Below are 26,108 nucleotides of genomic sequence, written 5' to 3'. Positions count from 1 at the left end.
CAATTATTGTCTTCCATAATGACCAGTATCTCAAGATGTAAAGGAGTTTATAAAATTGAGGTACAATTTAGCATTACTTGCCATGGGAAACTTAGCTTGTTTTTTTGACACAGGAAAGACAAGAAAACAAGATTGACAGTTCTGGAAATGTTCAAATAGCCTTAATCCACAGGTATTTTATATCACCTGCTGCCTGGTCTGGTTAAAAACTCCAAAAGCTGCACTCAAGAATCCAGTTTGTGGAAACTGTGGAGCTTTTTTGTGACCAATCCAGTATCAAACTGTAGGAGGGTGGAGAATTCTGCACTGAGATACCCAGAAATCAGGAATAGGATTAATTTCATATTCTTATTCGGGGAACTAATCCACTCATCATAGATTTATTTTACAGGCTAGAAAGAATAATAGGCTTTTTAAAGTGCAGTTCATCTCATGCTATTACAGACATTAGGCTGACTGCCTGTGTCTGTCCTTGGCTATAATTGGAGCCTGGGGTTCCCAGCTCAAATGGAAATATCTGCCTCGAAGAAGTGAGATTAATCCAACCCCTTGCATAAAGAAAAAGAGGGTTATACTTTTGCTTTCCTCTCCAAAATAGACAATCCTTTTAGGATGTTCCTATTCTGAGTTGCTCAGCATTTTTCTAGACAGGTGTTTTTGTTTTTCTCCGTGGTGTTTCAGGACTCTTTCTCTCATTGTGCCTGTCTGGCTGCCTGCCATGGGCTAACAGGTCTCCTTATGGCTGCCATGGGTGCTGTGCTCTCTTGCCATTCCCCCAGCTCTTGGGAAAGGAGATCTGAGCTCTCTTGTGGAGAGGGAGGGAGGCATGGCCCATGGAAGGGTAATGGTCATTCAATCCAGCAAGTGGCAGAGCTGGGCAAAGGCCTCAACTTCTGACCTTTAGACTGTGATGTGTGTCTGGACCAGGCAATGATGTCCTGGAGCTGAGCTGGGAGGAGAAACACAAGTCTTTGGCAAGTAAAGTCTATAGGGAAACTCACAGGAAAGAAACTACAACATCACCATCAATGAGCTGTGGGTGAGGTGTTAAATCATGGTCATTTGAACTGAGTATGAAACTTCACGTGCAAAACCAAGCACATGCTTTTGTTTTTCCTTGGAAAACACAGACTTGGGAGACTTGTCAGTTTAATTGGATTGTTTCAGAAGGCAGTGTGAATGAGATATTTTTCAACTTCTCACTGGGTCAGTAAGTCAAGATCTTGCCCCTCATGCCAAATCCTGAGTGATCATATTTACCTCAACTCTGAGAGACAGCAAGGTACCAGCAGAGCAGAGGCAGGAGAAATGTCATGGAAGAGCCCTGGGGAAAGCTCAGATGTGAGGTTAAAGAGCAGCCTGGCCACTCTGTACACTGGAACATTCTGAAAAGGGTTCAGAGTCCAAACCAGAGGGGCAGAAGTTTGTGTCAGAGGAGAGCAAATTGTGTGCTGAGCAATTCAGGTTGGAGACACACTGCAGTGGATCCCTGAGGTGGAACACCAAGAGCTGGAACTGCAGATGCTGCCACTGGTCAGATGGGAAATGCTAGGGGAAGTGGCCTGAACCTTGCACAGAACCTGCAATCCCACACAATTAGTCCCCTGGGAGTTCTATATCCACTCACAAAGGTTTCAGACAAAAGAGAGAGCTGTGTTGGCATAAAACCCAGCTCCATTATGCATGGGCTGTTGGTTTCCCTTTATTGCCAGCTCCTCTGGATTCATATCAGGAAGCCTGGAAGCTGCACATCCCTAATGAAAAGCAGAAGATGTTCATTATTAAATCTGAACTGTTCAAATGCAATTGGTTGCTAGCAGATTTCAAGGTCTGTTTCAGTGATCCCCATGCAGCAAAACCAACACAATGGCAATGGAGCAGCTCTGGCTGAGGCTGCTGATACAAAACTTCCACTGGATCTGCTTTTTACTTTCTCCAAGGCTACTGATTAACCTAGAGAGGCAACTTCTGCTCTCAGAGACTGACAGTGGCTTCTTAATCTGTTCTCTTCTCCTGAGTTTAGGTGGAAGCTCAGAACAATCTTTTCCATGACAGGAAAAACCTTCCTTTTCACTAAGTGGTCACTTGGAAACACATCTTCTCTGGACCTCTGCAACACCAGATCTCAGACTACGCCATTAAACTCATGTTTCCTGCAAGGCTGTGGGTGATCTGCAGTAATTCACAAGAAAGTTGGGTATTTAAACACGTTCCACTACCATACTTTTAAGAACAACTACATTCCTGCAGTAAAACGTGCCTGAATATCAAACCAACCATGCTGAAAACAGACTAAGCTCAAACTCAGGGAAGATAAAATGCAAATAAAAATTATTATTTACAATGTCTAACTGCACAACACAGTGGCAGGTGAAGAAAGCAAGAAAAAGCTACTCTATCCAGTAACACAAGGATCAGATCTACAAAGGCTCTTTCTTTCTCCATGTACTTAAGTTTCTCTCAGCTGGCACTACTGACTCTCTGGATCCACTGCAAGGAGCTGGTGGCGCAGCTTCTCCAAAAGTGGGACTTCTGGGAAAACTTAATGGCTGTACAACCCAGACAGGCAAATCTAGAGAGCACCAACAGACAGTTTCAATATTCCCCTGTCTCTGCACACTGGGATCTTTGTTCATGAAATGCCTCTTATTTTAAACTAAACCACTGCCTATTATCTCGTCTCCAGACGCATCAGAACAATGTTTTTCAGCAAAGCTGTAATCAAGAGTGTGATACTTCTCCAGGCCTCATAGCTCTCTCTATTGCTGGAAAATTGGGGGTTGCTTTTTTAAGTTGCAGACTGAAAGAAGCAGGGGATATATTTCCACTTATCCCAACAGGAACATTTTAGGCCTGAGCTGCATCAGGAGAAATACTTGGAGGCTTCTTAAATTTTCAAGACACCTTCCCTTAATTCATCATGAAATTTATTTTCGTGGTAAATCAGGAAAGTCGGTTTGTCTAATAAATATGCAGATGAAACCCTGGTGGGGTGAGAGAAGAGGAGAGAGGCATGAAAGATGACTGCCTTGGGCCCACTAAAGAGATGTGAGCAAGCGCTGACGAGGTGCTGAGCTGACCAGAAATCGGATGACCACATCAGGATGGCGCTGGGCCAGAGCTAATCCACCATGCTGACAGCCTGGGTTTGTTTAGCTGCTCGGGCTCCTGGCCACGGTACTGCAGTGTGTGCTGGTCAGCCTGGAGACCAGGCAGAACAAACCTGGCTTAGTGGGGCTGGGGGTACCTGCAGCCCTGCTCTCCTTCCCACCACTCAGTCTGGAGGAATGTGTCTTATTTTCCTCCCCATGTTCTTGCCAGGAGACTTGAAAACTGTCCATCTTTCCATTTATGGCCTGCAGAACAGTTTGATCTTAATGCATAAGCAAATATGAGCACTTTGTTATGAGCAGAAATATCCTCCCCGTCTCCTCAGCATCCAGCCTAAGGCTCCAGGAGTCAGTGGTCAATAGCTGCAGAGCAGCACAGCAGGGTTAGAGGTCAGACATCCCTCACCACTCATGGAAAAAAGGAAACACATCCTGGTTGCCCATGTGTGAATCTCCAGGCTTGCATTGGAAAGGCACCTGAGGTGGGTGGCTTGATAAAGATTTAACCACACCTCATAGTAACTAAAGCTGGCTGAGCCATGTGCAGCTCCCCACAAAAGCCTTTAACAAAAGTACAAAAAGCACGGATTATTTTTTTTTCTAAATTCAGTATTTTAAAGGAAATATGAACCCTGAAATATGATATTCACAAGCAGAGGTATTTCATATTAATAACGTCCCTGTGGTATCTCATACTAGTCAGATTTGAAACACTGCAGGCTCTCCCTGTCTTTGTAGGTGAGACCTCCTGCTCGTGCTCCTTCTCTGAGGATTTCCTCCCTGAAGAGGAGGCAGTGCCCCCAGCACCTCTGCCATGCCCACCACCAAGGAGGCAGCAGATTTAGGGCATTCAGACCGCGGTGGGGAATGAGAATGAGAATTGCTCTGACAAAATCCCCTGTGTGGCAGCATTTCCAAATCAAAGTATTTTAACAGAGACAAAAACACACACATTGGGGGATCGGATTTTTTTTTTTTTTTTTTTTGGCTGGAGTATTTAGGGTTTCCGTCAAAATGTTTTCATTTTTTAATATTTGTTTTTCCGAGGAATAATTGAAGTTTTTGCTGTGAAGCAGATACTTCACACAATAAATATGTCTTTTTTTTTTAAAAAAAAAACAGATTAGAGGGAAAATTTTCAACCATCTGTCTGGCTGAAGGACTACTGAAGAGAGAATACTAAGGGTTTATGTAGATTTTTTTGCAACTCTTTGAGACTCATTAAAAAACAGAAGCTTTGACTTATGTGAGAAAAGGTGAAGGACAAAGAAGGGAAAGCAAAACAACAGGGTTAAGTGAAATGCCACAGTCAAAGTAGCTCTGAAAGAACGATGAAAACTTTCAGTAGCCATTTTCTATATTTCCAGTGTGTTTTTCCACACGCAGCCACGGGGTATTGCTGACTCTCCTTGGAGAGAGGAAGGGCTGCATTGCCACACAGCTTTGGGAAGGTGCCTTTCTCCAGCAGCACTTCCCTGACATCAGCTGGGCTGTTTGCACAGCACGGTGCCCTTCAGGAGCAAACAGAAATCCCAGCGCTGCACAGCCGTGTGCTGGTCCAGGTGTGCACACCCCAGAGGGAACAGCAGCAACTGGAGCTTCCCCCATGGCTGGCAGCCAAGGTGTTGATCATCATCACACAGGGGAAGGATCAGCTGGTCAGGGGCTTGTGTCTCTGCACAGCTGAGCTCAGTGCAATAGAGGTTAGCTGGGATCCGGGTGGAATAAGCAGCCCTGCTGGCAATGAGGGCTCCCCCTCACCTCCCCTCCTGGGAATCACCCCCTCTTTTAGCATAAATCCTCAGCTCTGGACCCAGAGGCAGTGGGTGAAATACTGGTGGGCCCTCCTCCACCCTCTCCATCAGGAAGCTTTATGTGGTTTAGCCCTTCCAAAAAAATAAAAAGAGGAGGGGGGAATCACTAAACATTTTCTATTTCAAAACAGATTTCATCTTCCTTAGAAAGTAATACTGCCTCCAGCCATGTGTAACTTATTTTTTATCCAACAGAGTATATGGGCTTATAACTAGATCCTGATAGGAACCCAGGTTTAAAACATTATTCACAGCAGGTTATTTGATCTTTATTTGCTGAATGCACTCAGCTGAATCCCTATCTCCAAACAATATGAGAAATAAAATGCTGGGCATGCTTCATTGGCCAGCCAGCTCATCTTGATTTGCAGAGATGGCTACATCCCTCTCAGCAGTTTCAGAGATGTGCTGTATCCCAGGCCCTAAAAGGCAGTTTTCCCTTCCTCTTCCCTCACCCAAACACTTATCATTTCTTGTTTTTCTCCTTTCCCCCATTAGATGCTTTGGAAAAAACACTTCAGACCAGACCTTTCCCCTCCCTTCACCATGATTTCTGGGAAATTGTTCTTCATACTGCATATTTGTGGATACTCAGACAAAATCACTTGCCATCTGCTGTTGTGCAGAAGGTCAGATGTTGATAACCTGCTCAGGAAGCCACAGGGTTTGGTGCTGAGACTGGTCACCTGTGGAAAGGTGGGTTGGAGGAGCCTGTAAGACCCTGGTGAAATTACTGATACTTCATTTTATTAATAGAAGTGCTGTGACAGATCTCAGTGCTGACCTTGTCTCCCCCACACCAACTTTGCTGCAGCTTCAAGCTGTGTCACAGCTAAAGGTGGACTTGGACATCACAGGTGACCACTGGGATGGCTTTTTTCAAGAAAAACCCTGATGGCTACAAACTGGATTAATTGCCAAGCAGGATGGATAAGGCTTTGCTGTCCTGAAAGGGAAGTCAGAGCAGCTTGGGGAGAGAGGCCAAGCTGCACACAAGGAGGTCAAGTTCTTCATTCCCTTTGACTTTTGATGAGATATGCCTTTGAAAATCCTCTCTCACATATCCCAAAAAAAAAAGTCTCCAGTTTCCAGGCCAGAGCCCAAGCACAAAATATTCTTCAGAAACTTCAGCATGGAGGGTTCTGCTGTAGCAGGGCTCTGGGAATAGAGAGCAAGTCCTTTATGGACATCCCAGAATCAGGATGGTGTCATTAAACTGGCCAGCTTTCTGCACTGCTATTGCAGATATAGCAGGACAGGGCCACTTCTCACATGAATATCTAATGTTTCCATCTCTAATGTTTCCTTCCCTGGGATGTGTTTAAAAGCCTATCTGCCCATCACAGCTACCTCCTCCTGCTTCCCTTTCAAGACATGTCAGGAGGCCATCCTGCTGCCAGGCAGAGTGTAGTTTATGTTCATTTTCCCTGGGTAAGGCCAGAGCGGTGTCACTGACCCAGCCGAATGTTTCTTCACCAAAACACAAATTAAAACCACCCCCTGTTGTCAGTGACCAACTCTCTGTGCAGTGTGGAGGGTTTGTCCCTGTCCTCATCCCCATCCAGCCCGGGCCACACGGATGTGGCAGCAGCTGGGACAGCCCAGCCTGGGCTCTGTGGTCTGAGGGCGAGCGCCCAGCTTCTGTGTGGTTCACTGGGGAGGGAGGGGGAGACCTGAGGAGGCGAGAATTAAATGTCTCGCTTTTCTTTCCCTGTAATTAACCCTGGAAAAGAGAAGAGAAAAAAAAATAAAAATAAAAGGAACAGAAACCAGTCAGAGATGCAGCTTTGCACGGCTGGATTAGAGTTACAGTTGGCCTGTCCCCTTGGGAACACTACTCTGCTATTAATAAAAAGATAAACAAGCCCTTTTATTTATTTATTTTCCCTTCTCTCCCCAAGCCCTTTGATTTCCCTTTTCCTGCTTGAGGCGGTCCTGCTCCCTTCCTTCAGCTCTGCATAAGGGAGGGTTTGCAGGAGTGTTTGTGAGAGGCTGCCTGGGAAAGACAAAAATCAAGGGTGAAGGGAGTGTGGGGAAGAAAAAAGCGTGTGAAAATGATTTTAACCATTTCTAGCAATCACATCACCTGTTTGGACTGGCAGAAACGATGCCCTTTATTTATTCCTCTTGCGCTGATGCAGCTGCAGGTGTCATTCCCACAGGCACCCTCAAGCTCCCTGAGGCCACCCCATCCTGGCAGGCTCCTGTCTGTCCCTCTCCACCCCTGGGGGCAGCTGTCTGGAGCCCCTTGCTGAGACAGAGACAGCCTGCTGCCTTCACTGGCTCCATGGGGGAATAGGGGCTGTCAGGTGGAGAGTTACCCACTGAGGAAAAGCTAATTGCTGCTCTCAGGCGAGGGGCTGTTTGCATCTAGACCATCAGCAGAGTGCAACCAATCTCAGCAGCTCACCAAGAGGAAAAACCCATCAGGTTATTTGCCTTAGAAGGGACATTTGCCAATTTTATGGGCAGAAATGGGTATGGATTAAACTGTGGTAATTCTGTGGTAATTCTTTATACAAATTAGGCATTCAACTGAGTCTGAATTTTAAACACTCATCTTAAAAAAAAATTATACCTGAAAAACACTTCCTAAAGCTTCAGAATAAGTGATGAAAGCTATTTTCCAGTCTTCTTATTTGAGCCTTAGAATGGGAAAAGTGTAGATTAAATGGCATGCACACACACCTGGGCACTGCTTGCATGCATTTTTGGGGGATCACCATATCAGTACCTCCAGACATGATCTGAGAAAAATTTGCTTGCTGAAGGGACAGGAATGATTTGAAGAAGTTCAGAGCTTGGTGTGTTATTGTTTATTTCTCCAGAGACACTCAGACTTTGTGCAACAAGCATCACTCATCAGCATGGGGGTACCCATGGTACGAGTTGTCCCTGCACATCCCCTTGCAGAGCTTGCAGAAAAGGAGGAGAAGGAGACGCCTCAGTGCTGCCTTGGGATCACTCACACAGGCCATGCAGTCCCCCCTGCCCAGCCTGAGTACCAACCTGACATGATTTTTTGCTGGTAAAAGCAGACTTGCAGGACAGTGAGGAATGGAGAATCAGGAAACTGAACTGCCAGGCCAATACAGGAATATCCCAGGGTCTCAGCCCAGGACACAAGGCCAAGCACTGCTTCCTCAGGGACCTTTGTCTCCTGAACCATCCCTCTAGTCTTTCCATCAATGTGTTGAATTTTCTTTAAAAAGTTTTGTAAATAAAAGCCCTTTTTGCCTTTCTTTTTTTCTTTTTCTTTTTTTTTTTTTGTTTTTTCCTCAGCAAGCATGGGTCAAGGAAGTGAGAGCAGAGGCTGGCACTGCAGTCAGGGTGTTAATGGCCACATCAGCTGGAAAGGGGCAGCCAAAGCTCGGTGTGTAAAACCCCACTCAGGCTGCCCTTTAATTTGCTGTTACATAGAGTGGAAGACTTGAAAGCGTATTTCTGGGTAATTAATTCAAAGAGTGATTCTAATGGCTAATGCTGTCAGTTTTGACTGCAAGGGAGGTCTGGGGCTGAAGCAGGCAGTGAAGGGAAAAGAAAATGCTTGGAGGTCACAGGCAGATGTTAAAATATTTTGACAGCCCACATCCAAGAGGCTAACTTAATGAAAGCCTTTGGCCAGCACCTTCCAAGAGGTCTGAAACTGAATCCATTTATTTTTCTCCAGAATAGCGTGCATGGCTTGGATTGTGGCTTGTTCATAAATCACCATTCTCCATTTGGTCAGCAACACCATCAATCATTCTCAGAGCCCACCAGCCTGCTCTCTGTGCCACTGCAGAAACACCACTAAGAGGGATTTGGTGTCTCTTGAATTTAACTCCTCAATGTGACACACAGGAGAAGCTCTGCCTTTATCTCTACTGATTATTAAAGCCAGTGAGCAGAGGTCCTGCACCTGTGTATGGAAATATAACTGCTGGGAAATGAAATTAAGAAGCTCTATTCATGGTGTTATTATCTTACTTGGAAGTATTTAATCAAACCATGGCACTGCTGAGGAGGATGTCCACAGCCTGGGAGTTTGGTTCTTCCAGAACTGCATATCCCTGTGGCATTTACTAAACTCCTCCAGCCTACCCCAGCAGGCTTGGAGTCGAGTAGCATTTGCAAAGGATTTTCTGGGGACCATTCTGTTGAGGCTTTTCAAAGGATTTCATCAGGAACCTGGAAAGGCACACCTCCTGGCAGTTGTGCTCACTGGCTTTCATTGGTTTTTCCCCTTGTGCTTTGGAGAGCACTTGGAGTAAAGACACAGGGAATGAAAACTTGTGAATGTGGAAAATAACTGGGAGAATATTTGATTCAAGTTTATATTTTGAAATAAGGTTTGGGTGAAGTCTGCTCCTTTTGACCTCCTTTGGCTGTTTCCAGAAATTAATTCAGCTCCTGCTATATATCAGCTCATCACTTCAGCATCTATCATTGCTATACTTCTTTTAACAGGGTGTGTTCATAAATTGGTTCATCCTTCTTTTATGTTCTTAACTTTTGTGCAGAACTGTAATACATGGAAAAACCTTTTTCCAGCCCAGACATGGGGTGACTGCACTTCAGGATGGGTGAAAGGATGCCCTGTGCCTGTACTGCTTGCAGATGCAGTCACAGACACTGGTTAGACCAAAGCTGGCAGATTTCCACCCCAATTCACTGCATTCATTTTATTCAGCTCTAAAAAGCACAAGACACAGACATCCACATGCAGACATGCACATCTACAGAATTACAGGTGCCAGGATGCGTGGTACGTGCCAACACAGCATTTAGAGCAGAGTCTCACTATCCTGGGGCTCCTGGAGTTTGAGTACTGGGCTTGTGGGTGATGACACAAGACACCACCTTCCTTTGCCTGTGTTCTCAGGAACTGTGCATCACTGAAATGCAAGTATGGCACTAGAGATGTGCAAATCTATCTACCAAGCAGATGCACAATTACACCCTTGGTTTATAAGCAGACACTGTCACTCCAGAGATTATTTGGTGCTTGCTCTGCTGGCTGATCAGCTGTATTTGGACATGCACCTGGACTTACTTCAGGGCTAAATTAAGGAAAAGTCTTTTGAGTCCCAAAATGTCTAGGACTCCTGGTCATGTCAATATAATTTATTTATTTATTCATTCCAGTTCTGCTGAATAGGTGCAGTCAGTCTGTCTGAACACATTTTCATTAGCAGTTCTCCAGGATGGCCAATGAATCTACATACACACACAGTTAAACCATTGCTTGCACAGCATCCTCCTCTTGGCACCCCAGGAAAATCAGTGAGGAGCATTCCTGGATCAGCAGCAGTCATCAGCCCCTCTCTGTCAGCAGTAAAGTGATCTCACCCCCTGCCCCAGCCGATAGGGAGGCACTGTTGGGGTGCCCGGGGAGGGCCCTGTCAGGGTGTTTGGCACACTCTGCCTCGTTGGCTGCCACAAGCTGCCCTTCCTTCAAGCTCTGCTGCTGCTGAGCCCTGCACAGAAGGTGGCTACAGCAGCCCTTGCTATTTTGGATACTGAGCACCACAGGAGCAATAAGTGCTTAGGAGGGAGTGGGAACAGCTCTGCTCTCCCCCAGACCGAGCCTTGGCTCTCACTGGTAATACAAAGGAGAGATTTCTCTTTAGAACTTTATTGTTAAGGAACACGGGACAGCTGTGAAAGATCTTTCTCTCCGTGTTCTTTCTTCTCCACTTCTGCAAAGCCAGAGAAAACTTTCCTTGCTGAAGGAGGGTGTAAAAGCACATGGCAGGCTTTGCAAGTGTCCATTAAGCCCATCAAGTACACCCTGTAGTTCTGTGTTAACTCACATGCAAGCTTTCCGTGGCAATGATTTGAGTGCAGGTACTGCCAAGCAGAAGCAGCCGAGGATCAGAGCCAGGCTAGCAAAGCTGGGTTTTACTGATAGGGGGAGCAGGACAAGGGCAGCTTTGATTCACTGCAGCCCCCAAATATTTCTGGGGCTTTGCCTTGTGCTGCTAAAGTCTCTCAGATTTGTTCATTCTGTGAAATTTCTTTCATCTTGGGTAGCATCTCGCAGCATCAGCTCCTGATGATGTGAGTTGTGTTAGAGCTGCAGGCTGGGGAACATCTCCTTTCATGGTGAGCAGGAGACAAAGACCAAATTAAAGAAACTAGATCAGAGGAACAGACAGTTACTCTCAGAGCACCAAAATCACCCAAATAGCTGCTGGGAAAAGGGGGGCTGTGGGTGTACAGGGTCTGGTATCTCATACACAAAGCACACTCAATAATCAACATAAGGGCAAGGGCACTTAGTAATAGAGTTTCAGAATAATTTTAATATTTTCTTACTATTTTTTATTTGGATACTTCTACAGCTGTTTTTAACATTTCATCAGAGTGTGCTAGTCTCTTTATATTGTTTTTCCCCTCGGAGAAACAGAGGCACAGAACAGTGACATGACCTTGCTGGGGTGATCTGACAAAACGTTGTATTTTCCTGTGTATTCCCAATCCTGAAAACACAAAACTTGTGAGTTTTTAGCTGCTTTTGGGCAGACAGGTGTGGGAGGGTAGGTAACAGCAAAAAAACTGCAGCATGGCTATTAACTCCAGTGCCTTCAGAAATAACCCTTTATCCTGGTGCCTGGCAGAGCAGCCCTCCTCACTCGTTAATGTGCTTGCTTAAAACCATTGCCCTTAAACTTCCACCAGTGCTGAAGCTAATGTACTGCCCTTTGCCACCTTGAGTGAGACTGTGCTGTGGAAAGCTCTGCTGGGCTGATTCCTGTCAAGACTGTATAATCAGAGATGGGAAAAACTTGAGAAGTGGCTCTTAGGAGGTACCTCCTGGGCTGAGAGCAACTTCTTTTTATGTTGGAAAAATACAGTGTTTTTCTACTAAGAAAGGAGAAAGTTGCCTGCAAAACTTCTACAACTTGAAAATTACTTCAGGCTCTCTGTAAAATACCCACATTTTCACTGATGAGAGGATAAAATACCAGATATCTGCTCAGAATGAGCAGGGGAAAAAGGGAGAAAAAAACACCTCCACTGCTACAGCACAGAAATGCTTTAGAAAGGGCCAGTTTTACTTCACCTTGAGGATGGATAAAATGCTGGTGTTGTCCCAGATCCTAAGAGCAGCTCCTAACCTATGGTTAGAATGACTAATCTCACTTTCTCATCCACACCTTTCATCCTGCTAAGGATGGGTCTGCCAGTCAGTGTTGGTCAGGCCAGCTCTGAGCCAGATCTCAGCAGGGGCAGCTGAGATTGCCATTGCCCCTCCTGAGCCATGCCCAGATCTGGCAGACACTGGGACAGTGATGGTGCTTTTGGCTGGGGTGAGGAGGTGCAGCGTGGTGCCTTTGGAGCAGAGGGCAGTGCTCCAGTGGCACAATGAGTCTGACAACTGTGATCAAGCCCAGAGATCCCATTTAAGGCTGAAATTCAAATGGACCTTGTCTTCATAAGGGTCTGATTTTAACCCCATACCACAAAACCCCCAAACCCCAAACGTGTGGCAGTTCAGCCACGGTAGCAGTGAGGTTGCTTAAGCAACATTCCTATTTGGTATGGTGAGGAGAGCATGGGACTGAGCTGGGAGAGCCACATCTGCATGGGGAGTCATGCTGCAGGTGGTGTGCTAGGACTGGTCACTGGGAGTAGGGGAATGAGCTGCATTTGCAGGGGGAAGGATTCAAATCCCTGAAAAAACATAATTCGGGGGTATTTGTAAATTCCACATTTGCACTGAAACAAATAATTCAGAATGTTTGGCCCTGATTTCTTTAAAGCTTTCTCTCACTTTGATTAATTTCTAAATGAAAAATGCCACTTTGAAACAATAAAGTTTCCCTCAAAAATAACTTATGAAACCCTGCAACATTTCCAAATATTTGTTTCCCTTTAAAGTGTTTGAAATGCAGTGTGTCACACTTGCCTACAGCTTTGCCCTGACCTTTTTATTAAACCTAAATAATTTTCTCAGTGTAACCTGAGCAGCTTTGGCTCCCTTGAAGTTTTGCTTTTTGGGATGAATTTACAATTTACTGAAATAAGATCCTTTCGGTTTTGCTTTAGTCTGAAGTATATTAGCAGAGCAGTTTTGGAGAAGGAAATACTCCGTTTTGTTCCTGCTGTTAAAACTGCTGATAGTCTCCATTAACAAAACATCACTTTCATAAGACATGGGCTCATCTGAAAGTGCATAGAAGAGAAGACCTGAAAACAGAGCTGAGGAATAATAAAAGAAAAAAAAATTAACTGCACAAAAAGGCTACTTACATTTATGGGATCTTTTAAAATAGCATTTAGATGGAAAGCTGATTCCTCATTTTTGTCCATGCTGGTATTTTTCTCAGGCTATCTCAAATTTCAGGAGTTAAGAAAAGAAAAAAAGTCTTGCATCGCACCATATATGCCAAAGAAATGCAATACAATCTGATTTCACTTCTTTCTCTCATGCCTGAATGTGCTCATTTTTGCTTACAAAAGGAAAGACACAAAAGAATTGTAAGAAAAGGAATCAGATGGTGCTGCCCGATACTGTTTCACAGCTAAAACGTGAAAACAAGACCAGCTTCTTCTGCTGACACTCAGGTCTCAAAAAAAAAAGGGTTATTATTCTTTTTAAAGGGAATTCTCTTAAAGGGAAATTGCTGTGGGTTTAATCAAAAGCAGCATTTATTATAAGTCAGCAGAGCGGTTGCCACCGCTGCCGAGAGCGCTTGGGGGCAGCGGGAGGCTGCAGAGGCACCGCGCCTCCCGCCCAGCTCCTGGGCACCACCAGCTCCCACATTCCCTCTCTGGGCCTCCTACTGCCCTCATTGCCAATGGAGTCTGAGATGGGACCTACTTCTTGGGGACTCATGGCTCAGCTTTCCACTCCTCACACGGTGAACAACCTTAATTTTTTGAGATTTCTCTTGGTTTCTTGCAGAAGCTGGCTTGACTGGGATGCAGGGTCAGCCAGACTTCACCCTCAGCAAGCCAAGCCTTAGCTTTGAGCCCTGGGAAACATTAATCTAACCCAGGGCAAGCCTGAAATCTCCTCCCAAGAGCCTTTTGGAGCTGTTATGTTAATTAGTCCAAGTTCTACTTCCCTATTGGTCACTTGTGTTCCATATATGCCATGGCTTATAGAATGTTCCACCCCAAGACCAAATGTTTCCGGGCTTTGGAGCTTGCCCCTACTCTGTGCACATTTTCTGGGCATCATCCCTATTTTTATTTCTCACTAAAATAATTTTCTTTTTCAGGCACTCCATCATTCCCACTCCTAATTATTTTCTTGCCACCCTCTGCCCTGAAGTCAGGGGACCTAAAGGTTTGTCACAGCCACCCTCACTGCGACAATTTCTCAAGAAATTTCAAGGTCAGCTGTGTGTCCTGTGCTGAATGGTGCACCTCAGGCAGCACAGTGGAAGGAGTACCTGGGCACCTGAAGGCAGCAGTCACCCAGAGCTGATCTCACCCCTCCTGCCAGGTGATCCAGACTCATCCCACCTCCAGCTCCCCGCTCAAATTCTAGACCCAGCTTGTGAGAGACGGAGCGAGACAGCACACGGTGTGCTACAAAACCTGTACCAGGACCTCTGCTCCTCTCAGAGGTCTCAGAAATGAGGAAAACAAATGGTGTTTTGAGGCTTACAATTGTTACGTACATATAAACAATTTCACCTCCTCCTACGTCCAAGTTTTGGGATATTTGGCACAGTGTATAGGCACAAATGGATTCACCCCTTCCCTCCCGGCTATAGCTCTCTCCCAGAAGATGATTTTCAAAGGACCAAATCTCTCACAGGGCTCTTTAGGGAATGTTTCTTTCCTCTTTCTGCCTTGCTATTTTCTCTTTTGCCATCCAGAATTTTGCAGCTTTCTGCATTGTTCAGGTCAGGATGAAGGCCAAGGCAAACTGTGGTCCTAAAATCATGTAGCCTGAATGCTTTGTACCTTTCTCATATGCTGGCAAAATAACATCTTAGCACAAGTGGAAATGGAAGTGGAAGGAGAAACACTTGGAAATTATTGTTATTTTTAAGTTCTGCCTCAGCCAACAGCCACTTGCACTGTCTGTCACATCAGAAAAATCTACATCAGTTCTCCATAACCAAACACTAACCTTGCTAATGGGTTCAGATAACAGGACCTGCCATTGCAGGTTCTTGTGTGGTTTCTGCCATGGATAAGTCTCCTGCTGGCTTTTATCCTCAAATCTCAAGCAGAAGTTAAAAGAAAGGAAAACTTGCTGCAGAATGTTGTCAGCCACAGCTGGCAGGTCCCACACCCAGGCCAAAGGGGCAGCTGCTCCTTCACTTCACAGAACCAGCTGCAGAGCACGGGACACCCTGGTGTGTCACTGCTGGCACATTCCCCCTGAAGCCAAATACCAAATTGTGGCGTTATCCCAGCTGTCATGGAGAGGAGGCTTCTTCACATTGGCTTCCCAGCTTGCAGCTTTCAATAGGCCTCGGGAAAATCAAGGTCTGACCTGCCTCCTCAGCCTTGCACTCTCTCAGCTGAAAGGGAGCCCACCCCTCACATTTGTGCATCAAACAAAGGTACAATATCCGAATGGATCCAGAAAACTTGAAGTCTAGACTTTGCTCATCACTGCTGATGTGGTTTATAAACCTGGGTGAGTTACAGAGCTTATCTGAGAAACACGAAGAATTTGAATGGTTACTTCCAGCCACTTCCATAAGCTCCCAGATGAAAACCTGTCGATGAAAACATCTTAATGAATGGGGCTTTATGCAGCTTGTGGTTATCTGAATAATCCTTAATACCAGCTCCCTCTTCCTGCCTGATTTCTGCTGTGGTTAAGAAGCCTAAAGTAGTAAGATTAAGAAGCCGAAAGTAGCAAGAAATATGCCCTAAAGCAGTCAGCTATGGATTCAATCTTAATGGGAACATCTGCAAAGGACTGAGAGCTGGAAAATTAGCTTTGCAATATTGGCTGCTGTCTCTCAAGGCACAAGGGGATTGCGCCCAGACAGGAGGCAGCAAGACAGAGCAAAACCATCATACCCTGTGGCATCAGCTTGTAGGGCAAAACCCCATCCCAATTTCAGCCAGGGAGCTTAGCACTACCTGGAAGTTCCTGTGACAAAAGCTGTGGAACAGGCATTGCTTTCCCCATCCTGGCAGACCTCTGAAAGACACAAAGTACCACAAAGCCAGCTGTCTCTACTATAAGCCCAGAGGAAAGGATCTGACTCTGAAATATGAACACAAATAGACCCACCCTTCTTTTCCAGAAGGAATAATAGCAAGACATGCCCTCAACCCAGGCCAGCACCCTGCCTTCCTGTCTTTGTCTTGTGTCACCTGCAGCAGGGCCTGAAAGCTCATTGAACACAGCTGGGGACATCCCACCAGCCCTTAGCCCTTCCTCTTCTGCTCTTCTCCCACACAGCCCAAAGGAAAACAGGATGAAGCAAAAGATACCCAAGCAAAATTCCTTGAACATTTTGGTACAATCCTGCAGGAACACTAGCTTGCCATGGTGAAGTGTGAACTTGTGAAAATGCAGATCAGAGGAAAATCCTGTCCTGAAGTTCAGGAGGGCAAGAGTTACTCCAGCAATTTAAAAAAAGACATTTCTTTGCCCAGATGGTCCCTTGAACATAAACTGTTAAAGTCATTACTCAGACTTTATTGTCAGGGTTATGTTTTCTTTATTCCTTTTAATATTCCATATGCTGGTCATATAATACATTTCTTTGTATTCCTCTTCTCTTTTATTTTCTTTGTTTGTTCCGTTCATGACTTATCACCTTCTGGTGGCAATTTAATTATGGGATCTATATTATTGTTATTTTTTTTTTTAATATAATAAAAGATTTCAGTACAAAACACTGCAAGTAATTCAATTTTCATCAGTAAGGGAGGAAGTTTGGTATATTCAATGAAAGGGAGGAGAGTAGCTGGCTATAACATTTTTAATAAAAATATAATAGCCCTTTGTACTTTTTAGCATCTTCTATTTGGAGAATGTTGTGGCTTCATAATCATTAATATTGCTTAACTTTTCCTCTGCACTTTGTATCTATAGCTTTCCCAGTGCTTTCTGAAGGTGAATCAGTATTACCCTCCCTTTTTTTTCACCCAGGAAAACAATATGGAAGCTAATACAATCCAGCTGGACAGGGTTACTGCAGGGATGAGACCCTGGGCGTCCTGGAGCCCCAGACTGAAGCCATTTCCTTTGGTCCGTGCTATCCCTCAATATGAAGAGCTGCTCATCCCTTTCCATGAGTGATAAACAGCCCCATCTCCTCCTCAGATCTGCTGTTGCCCATGAAAGTGAAGTGTTCATCGCTCTTCAGACTTGGTCTGCCTTAGTGCATTCTGCCCTGTCCAATCTGAATTACACCATGCATTCCTCTGGGCAGGACCTGCACTCTCACGGGCCAGGAGAGCTTCAGAAGGGTTTGCTACTACAGGACACGAAAGTGACTCAACCCTGCAGCCCTGCAAAGACTGCCTGAAATGTCTGTTTGCTCCTTAATCATCTGGGACAGATCCCTGGTTTTGCATTTTGTGTGAAAATTCACTTTCTCTGGAAGCAAAGAATCCCAGATTTGATTGACCAAACCCCCAGTTACCCGGAGGAGGTGAGTAGGGGTCAATAGTTCTTGTCTAGTTCAAGGCTATCAAGTTGCATATTTGGCATAAAAACAGTGAAATGATTCTTCAGTTCATGTGGAGCTCAGCTGCAGAACATGGATACTGAGGATGCTGAATGTTTATATGGATGTAAAAGATCACCTGGATAAATCCACAGAAGCAAAATCCCCCAAGAGCTGTTGAGCACGGAGAGGCCACCTTGGGCTCAGAAACTCCCTGAACAACAGACAAGGTGGTGCAGTGTTTGAAGGAGGGCAATTCTGTGTCCTTCAGCATCAGCACCAGAAGTGGGACCATGGGTTCACACTGAGCTTCTCAGCAAGTGCCAGGCCAGGCAGCCTGGAGGGAAGAGGGCTGTTTGGTGGCCATGCTTTGAACCACACCTGAGTGACTTGGAGCCTTCATCTCAGGACACACCATTCAGCTGGAGAAACTGTATGCAAGACAAGATCTGCCTTTGGCAGGCAGGTCCCTGTGTCTGTGCAGTGGCTCCCTGACTTCTCCATTGGTAGGAGGATTCTTCAGATAGAGCCTATGGAACTATAACCTGAGCATGACCATTTTATTTTGTCATGCATTCTTTAGAGTCTCTTCTCTTCCTAGTAAAGTTCAAAATTACTCTCTAAGATTTAGTGTCTTCAAATAATGTATATGGTACTTCAAAAATGCTATTTTGCCACCTCTGACTTCATCCTAAAAAAGGTAGTTCTTGCTTTTCCTATTCATAAAGACAGCTCTGCTTCTAAGTCTCCAAACACAGCAGTCAAAATGACAGATGTTATTTTCTGATCAGTAAAGTGTTTAGAGAAAAAGCTTTCCTTATTTTGCTGCTTCTTTAAATATCAGTCAATTTTCTTTTTTCATAGATCAAAGCTTTCATGTGGTATTTTTTTGTTTCCACATTGTTTCTTAGGTCAGACATGATTTAGAACACAGTGGAGAAAAAGAAACCACCTTTTCTTTCACTTCTGCTTTTTAAATGAAATCACTAAAATACTTTAAGTTCCAAAATTATCACCCAAACTAAAAACACCAACAAAAAATTATGAGGGAAGAAAACAAGAGGAAAAAAACTGCAATAGAAATACATTCATGAGACCAGCATGTGTGTGGCAGATTTGTTTATTTATTTATTTATTTATTTATGTATTTTTATAGCAGGGAATTATTGTATCTGCGAGCCAAAACAACAGCACTCCCCAACACCAACTCCAGCTGTTCATCCCTTGTAAAATTATGAGCTGATTTCAAGAGCTTGATTGAGTTCTGTGGTGGAGCATCAGTGGAGCTGTGCAGATTTTGCCGATTGCTGTGGTGTTGTAAAGATTCCCTGTGACAAAAGAGTGCAGGTACTGGCTGGGTTAGTGAGAGCCCTCCTGGAGTGCTCCCCAAGGGCATCACCATGGCTCAGTCACAAAGATGGAGCAGCAGCTGTACTGGGGACCTGTGGGAATGGCTGTGCAATGTTTTCCAGCCCCACTGTCTCTGAAGCTAGCTACAAGCTCCCTGTCTAGAGACCAACCCTAAACCCAATGCTAACCCTAACCCCAACCCAAAGGTGAACCCCAAACCAAATGCAAACCACAAACCCTAATCCCTAGTCATAACACTAGACGTAACCCTGACCTTAACTTTAAATCTAACCCTAAACCTACAGCTCACCCTAATGCTAACCTTTACCCCTAAACCTACACCTAATCCTAACCCTAATCCTAAACCTAACCCTAACACTAACCTTAACCCCTAACCCTCACCCTAACCCTAACCTAACCCTAACTGTAACCACAACCACTCCCCATAAGCGCTATCATAACCACTCCCCTAACCACCACCCTATCCTTACCCATTTTGAGATGTCATCAAGCTGAGATGTCCATCCTGACCCCAGATCCCCTCTGAGTCCCTTTGGGGAACACTAGCAAACAGGCTTACAAAGGCAGGATGAAATTGTTTTTAGCAAGCCAGTGCATTATTGGGAGAATTCAGTATCTTCACAACGAGTTCTCCATAGAGCTCCAGAAGGCATCTGGTGCTGAAGGTAACTGCAGTGCTCATGTCCTTTGAGGAATTCTGCTGAGCTTGAGGTAGGTACAGCAGACTGGCTGCTGTCCAAAACATCTGTGGCCTCACTCACTTTAGGCTGTGATGTAGAAGTTACTCCCTGAGCGTGTTTTGCTGTTAGTCTCCTAGCAGGTATCGTGAAAGGAACAATTTTATGTCACCTAGTCTGAATTCAAATTTCATAATTATAATTTTATGTCTGCTTCTCCCCAGAGGAAGGACTCAACTAATTTTAGAAGTCTAGAAAAGACTGTGGACAGAAAAAACAGCAGCATCTTCCATCCTGGATAGGCTGTCCAAAGCAGCTGAAGTTAAGATAGATATTGCCAGGTTCTGCTGGCTGGATGCATTAGCTCAAGTACTCCATCCTCCACACATGCTTGCCGTAAAGAAACAAGTGCAGATGACATTAATTATGCAGCCACTAACTAACAAGGCATGTGTCATTTCTGAGTTTGTGGTTTTAAATATTTTCATGCCACAGAGATCTCAAACCACTAAGCAGCTCAAGACTTGTAAGACAAAAGCCTTAAAATGTCTGCCAAGGACTCACAATAAAGGACATTAAAACTTAAATAGAAAATTGGAAAAGCAGTGGGATTATTAATTGCTACCTTTTAAGTAAAGCTGTCTGTAGTATTAGGACCTTTTGTGGCTTGACATTTGTAGACTTGGTAAATTAGAGCCATAAAAGAAATTGGCCTCTCTAGACACAGGTAAAATCAGGTGTAATACCAAGGGTTACTAGTTAGTTCATGGTCCTTCAGCATATTGCAGATTAAAAACCCTGAGGCCTGTGCTTCCATCCTCATTTTGGCTAATCAGGAGACATCCCCACGTGAGGCACAAGCTTCCCCAGCCGTCCCAGGGAGCAGGTGATGCTGTGAGTTACCAGGTCAAAGGACTCACGTGGCAAGTAGGAAAATCATGGCTTTATCCTCTCTTTTCCTTTCAGATGATTTACATCCCTAGGAGTGCAAGGAGCAATCAACCCCTCTCTCTCTTGCCTGTCAAACCATAAAGAGTCTAATCCAAATCACTGTTAATATTTCATTCGAGTTCAGTAGAATTTGGAGCCAGCCCCAGGCTCAGACTTAGCATGTCTTTTCGGAAGCTCAGTATCTGATTTTTATTAAAATGTGAGAGGCTCCTGTGAAGCAGAAGCCTTAGGATTCCTGTCAAAATGAGACTTGAAGCAGTGAAAGGAAGAAAAACTGGATTGTTTGGGCTGCATCTTGTCCTATGCTCAGGAAACTCAGCACTGCTCCAGGAGCAGAGGGAAGATGTGGAAGTGATGTATGCTACAGTGCCTGAAGATGTTTTAACATGATACCATGTAGCCTGCAGCTCTCAGTGCGAGCACAGGAACTTGCTGTTTTCTGGGATCTTGGTTAGGGATAAACCCTGATGTTGTGAATATCCTTCAGACCCTTTGTACTTCTTCTGAGCTGCGGTGGTAGAGCATCCCCTGCTCTGCCTCATCTCTTAGACTGCACAGGGCATAAAGGAGTCACTGGCACTGGGTGGTGGAAGCTGTTTTCACATCCCTTTCTTTCACTGGGTGTAACTTGGATTGACCTAGGGCATTACCTGGAGGGGTAGGAAGCAAATAAGGCTCCTCAGCCACCTCCTATCTGTCTCCATCTCCTCCCACCATGGGAAGGGACTGTGTCAGACACCAGAATGCCTCACACTGTTTAGAGGTACATGGTGTTTCCTGTGCCTGATGACTGAAGCTCTCTCAGTACTCGTTGTGGTGGTTCTTCATTGCCACTCAGTTTGTCACCTCTGTGGTTTCCCACTACCCAATAGGTCTAGGCCAAATGGAAGCACACCTCGTTGAAATGTAGTATTTTTGAGAATGAATAATAACAGCAGATTACAGAGTTCATATGTGTTTCCAAGATTTTATTTTTAGTAGCTTTTGTTGACTGATATAACTGACTAAAGCAATGTAGCATCCTAGAAAATTCAGTCTGGACTGCTGGTTATAACTTTGACCACTCCACTGGCAGGGTCTATCCTTAGCTTTTTGGTCTTTTACCATCACTCTTGAGTTTGCTCAAAGGTGTTGTGAGCTGTTTTGGAGTCTGCAATGAGCTTTGGGGTGTGAACTGAACATAACAAGGATCCTTTCTAAGCCAGATAATTTCTGTATCAGGGTGATCAGAAACAATGACCCTTGTCCTTATACAGACCCAGAGAAAAATCCATTAGTATCCTCAGAATAGGCTGGAGAGACACATGAAGAGCCTGTTTAAGCTTGGTGAAGTCCCATTAGCGGGATGCCAGGATGAAACCCTCATGCCATGAACGTTTTAGCGCCGGGAGGACCACGAGTCCTGAGTGTGCTCAGGGAAGGAGGCAGCGCTCTGCCGTGGGCACTCCTTGGCATACACAGGTGGATGGCAAAGCGAGAGCAGAGACCAGTGCTGTCTTTCCTCTGAAAGAAGGATTAACTGAGTCTGTCAGTAGGAGCCTGGGAGTGAGAGATCCCCATAATGGCAGAGCAAGTGAATAGCATGTGTTTAAAGAGCCCATAATCCTATATTTACACAACAGTCCTTAATGGCTCATTCAGAACCATTGCAAAGAACCAAGTAAATAGTGTGGTTAGAAAGTCTGTTACTTTATATTTACTCACTAGACCGTCTGCTGTGGGAGCTGTGAATGTCATGGAGAGCTAAAAGGAGCATTCTTTTGATTTTCGTTTTCTTTTTTTTCTTTATTTTTTTCTTTTTGCTATGAAAAGCTAACTAATAATGATGCTGAAAACCACTTTCAATAGGAACTATACCTTCACTTTGCACCAGTGGAGAACAACCATTAGCACACTTTGTCAAGGAAAGGGATGCATTTATCATCACCTGGAGTCTTTTCATAGAGGCTGGATGTGCTCTAAAAGATATGCTCTTACTCAACAAGACGTTATTGAACTCAATAGCACTCACCTGTGTGGCGGGAAAAATTCATTCCTGTCACTGCAAGAACTTCTGGGAAGGCATAAAATGGTCTGTTTTACACATATTTTATACAAATAGTCTCTTCTGGCTTTAAAATATGCTACATGTGAGACTGGACACTAAATTTATTCTCTCAAATGTTTATTCATGTAAACAATCAAATCTTCATTAAAGTCAAAATTATACACACAAATCAGAGTGAAGCAGACAGCTGATTAGCATGTGAAATGAAGGTGACATTAAATATTTGGAGATTTGCATAGCAAATAATTATAAATCCAAAGTTAGGGGTGAGTTATGAAATAGACTGTTAAGATCTAACAAAGTCCACTTAAATAAGAAAAATTCACAGAGGCAGCCTGGTATCTTAGGTCCCTGAAACATTACTCAAGATCCTATCTGAACCTTAATTAACTGATCCTCAAAATTCCCATGAGGCAACAGCAAGCAGTGGAATGGAGCAAATAATTAATAACTAATCATTTATACAATGAATTTTTCTTCTTTTTAATCATCTACAGAGATCATTAAATCTATTTATAATATGCAGTGACTCACAATTTTGTCAATAATATTTTGCTTGCAAATAGTTTAAAAATTGCAGCTAGAAGGAAGAACAGAGGAATCCTGCATGTTTACTGCTGCTTCCTGACTAATTACAAAAGCCATGAAATCAGCAAGGGATGATTGTGAATTCAGAATCCACTATTTAAAAACCAAATGTGTAATTTTAAATTTCTCTTCAATAAAAAATGTTAAGACCTAGTACCTAAGGAAGAAGGTGCTTTTTCCTAATGTGAGAGGAAATGACAAAATGTGGTTCAGGCAGTACCAGTGTGTGGTCACACACCACTCAGAGTGCCCAGGGTGGGTGACATGTACAGTGGCTGCAGATCTATGGGAAAAAGGGATAATGCTGGAACCTTCACATCTTGGGGGATCTAAAACTTAAAGCCACTACTGCTACATCTATCCCACCTTACTCAAAGAGATCTAATGAAAGAGATGTAATCTGCTGTTTCCTTCCTCCAAAGTCTGAGAAATAAATTGTGCCAGGAGAGTAAAGGGAAATAGATCAAGAGCATGTCAAATTGACATTCCCTATCAAAATGGAATGAGTTTTTTGAGAGACAAAAACTTAATGTGGAAAAGCCAGTTTAAGTAACAAAATTATTGATGGCTGGGGAGATGGAGGCACAGGCCATCAATGAGGAGCCAGGAATAGCAACCAGCATTTTCCTGTTGAAAGATCCAAGGTTTACTAAGACTTCATCCTCTGCAAGGAGGGCAAGGCTGTGCTCCTCTCTGTAAAACAAAACCTCAGCAGTAGTGCTGCTATTTTCCTAGGATACTCTTCACAGACAGCAGACCCATTTCTACTGCAGAAGTGCATTTCTGCATTGACTTTTGTGGCACATTAACAGAGCAGAATGGCTGTAAGAACACACAGAGTCTGTGATACTGGAGTTTGGATAGCGCCCCTTTCCTCCTCTGTGCTGTAGCATTCAGCCCCACTTTTCTCACTCCACACTTGCAGCCCAAACTGTCAGGAATAATTTCAGTCTGGGTGGGTGGTCTTGTCTCAGGGGCTACAGAGACTGTGAGTATGGCTATATGTATTTGTGTAAGGATAACAACCCCTATCCCTATTTGTGCCTGGGCATTCCTAAAAGATTTTTCTTGTGGCAGTAGAGGGAATGAGACTAGAATAGCTGTTCTGAAGCATTTTTTTCTATATACCTTCTATATACCTTTTTTCTTCTGCTGCTTTGTCTTTTGCCCCTGAGCTGACATGAAAGGTCTCATCTGTAAGCACAGCCAAAATGTCTCCATCAGTCCTGACCAGGCTCAGGGGCAAGTGGACACCCACATGAGAGGATATGCATGAGTAAAACCTGGAGGGAATGCTCCAAGCCCATGGGTGCTGGTGCCTTAATGTTATTTCCCTGGGGTTTTTTAGTATAGTCAAGATACTGCCTCCATCACATTTGGGGTTTTTCACCCAGTTTCCTTAGCTACTTAAATGTCTTAAGATGCCACAATGAAAGTTATATGGACACAAGCAATTTTTTTTGAACTGGTAGCTTTAATTTAAACTTGATTCCAGCAGAGCATGCCTTGATGTTTCAGGCTATTAGCCCATCACTAATACAGACTATAGAATACTTAATATCAGTCCATTCAAATCCAAGACATATTTTGATTTGCTGAATAGCTTTAATTCTCTCAAAGCTGATCAAATAATAATAACAACAGTAACAATAACAATAAAGGCAATTCCAGTGTGATTGGCTAATCTGATGGTTTTGCTCCCAGTTTATTTTTAATTTCTGGCAGCAGTGATATTGGAAATTAAAAAGCTCTCTTGACACTCGAGTGGCTCGAATCTCAGACCAGATGAAATGAGGTGACTGAAGCAGCTCTGGGCCTTTTATTCTCTCCCATCATTATCACGGCTAATAAGAAGAAACTGTGAGGCTGCCCAGCAGTGAAGGCTGAGGACTTCCTCCCCCCACCCTTTCTTTCCTTTTTGTACCATCCAAGATAAAGTACTAATTATCAGGACAGCTCAAGCTCATTTGCAGGAGGAAGGGAATTGAATGCTGCTTCAGTGAAAAGACTTAGCTCCTGTGTGCCCTTGGGCAGGAATTGTGGTACTTTGGTGATTTAAGCAATCCAAATTAAAACACCTTGAAGTGACAGGCAGACATCCCAATGGGCTTGCTTCTAGGACCTCTGTTCTAGCTCTTGTTGCAAGGTGCAACAAAAAACCAAACAATTTCACTCAGACCATCATGCAGGGACACCTCTTCCACATTAAAGCTCAGGCCCTTCTCTGATTTGGACAGCCAAGCTGGGAAGCTCTGAAGCATAAGTTTACCCTGGGACACAGAGAGGTGTGGACTGGAAATTCACACACTGTTTGATAGCAAATTATTTGTGTGGAAGAGCAATTGGATTGAAACTCTGGGGATGAATAACTCTGGCCTGGTTCTGTCTGGAAAGGACACACTTTTGTTGGTACCCAGCGTGTGGCACTGTCACTGCTGTTGGAAGCATAGAACGGTGCAGGCTGACCCAGCCTACATCCCTCTTCATGGCTGTTTGCCACACCTCTTTTAGAAGACCCCCAGTGATGGGGACTCTGCAGACTGCCTGGCATTTTCTTCCTTATCACCTACACTGTGGCAAGGGGAGGAATGCCAGAAATAGGACTGTGATTTTGCAATGGGCCCAGCATCAAGCAAAGGTTAGCCCCAGATCCCTGCTGCACTCACACTGGAGCTGCTGAGGGAGGCCACGGGGACAATATAGGATGAGGGGTTGTGAGAGGGGCCCCCAGCCCTCCCTGGTGCAAGGATGATCCAACACCCCCTCTGCTCCATAGGTGAAGGTCCTGCTGTGTTCTGCTTGTCCAGGCAGCAAGCACTGAGTGAACAGGAGGAGTGTTTGGGTCACAGGTCTGTCAAATCCAGGAACTAATTGTTTTAAAATAAAACCTAGTGTTTTCATTGCTGGTGTTAAAGTGCTCTATCAGCAGGAATCTGTGTCTGCCATGTTCCAGATAAATGCTG

This window comes from Pseudopodoces humilis, chromosome 13, assembly GCF_049639895.1.
Source record: "Pseudopodoces humilis isolate 2021_Gansu_Grassland_sample_001 chromosome 13, ASM4963989v1, whole genome shotgun sequence".
Lineage (NCBI taxonomy): Eukaryota > Metazoa > Chordata > Aves > Passeriformes > Paridae > Pseudopodoces > Pseudopodoces humilis.
Note: the sequence above shows the minus strand (reverse complement) of the source record.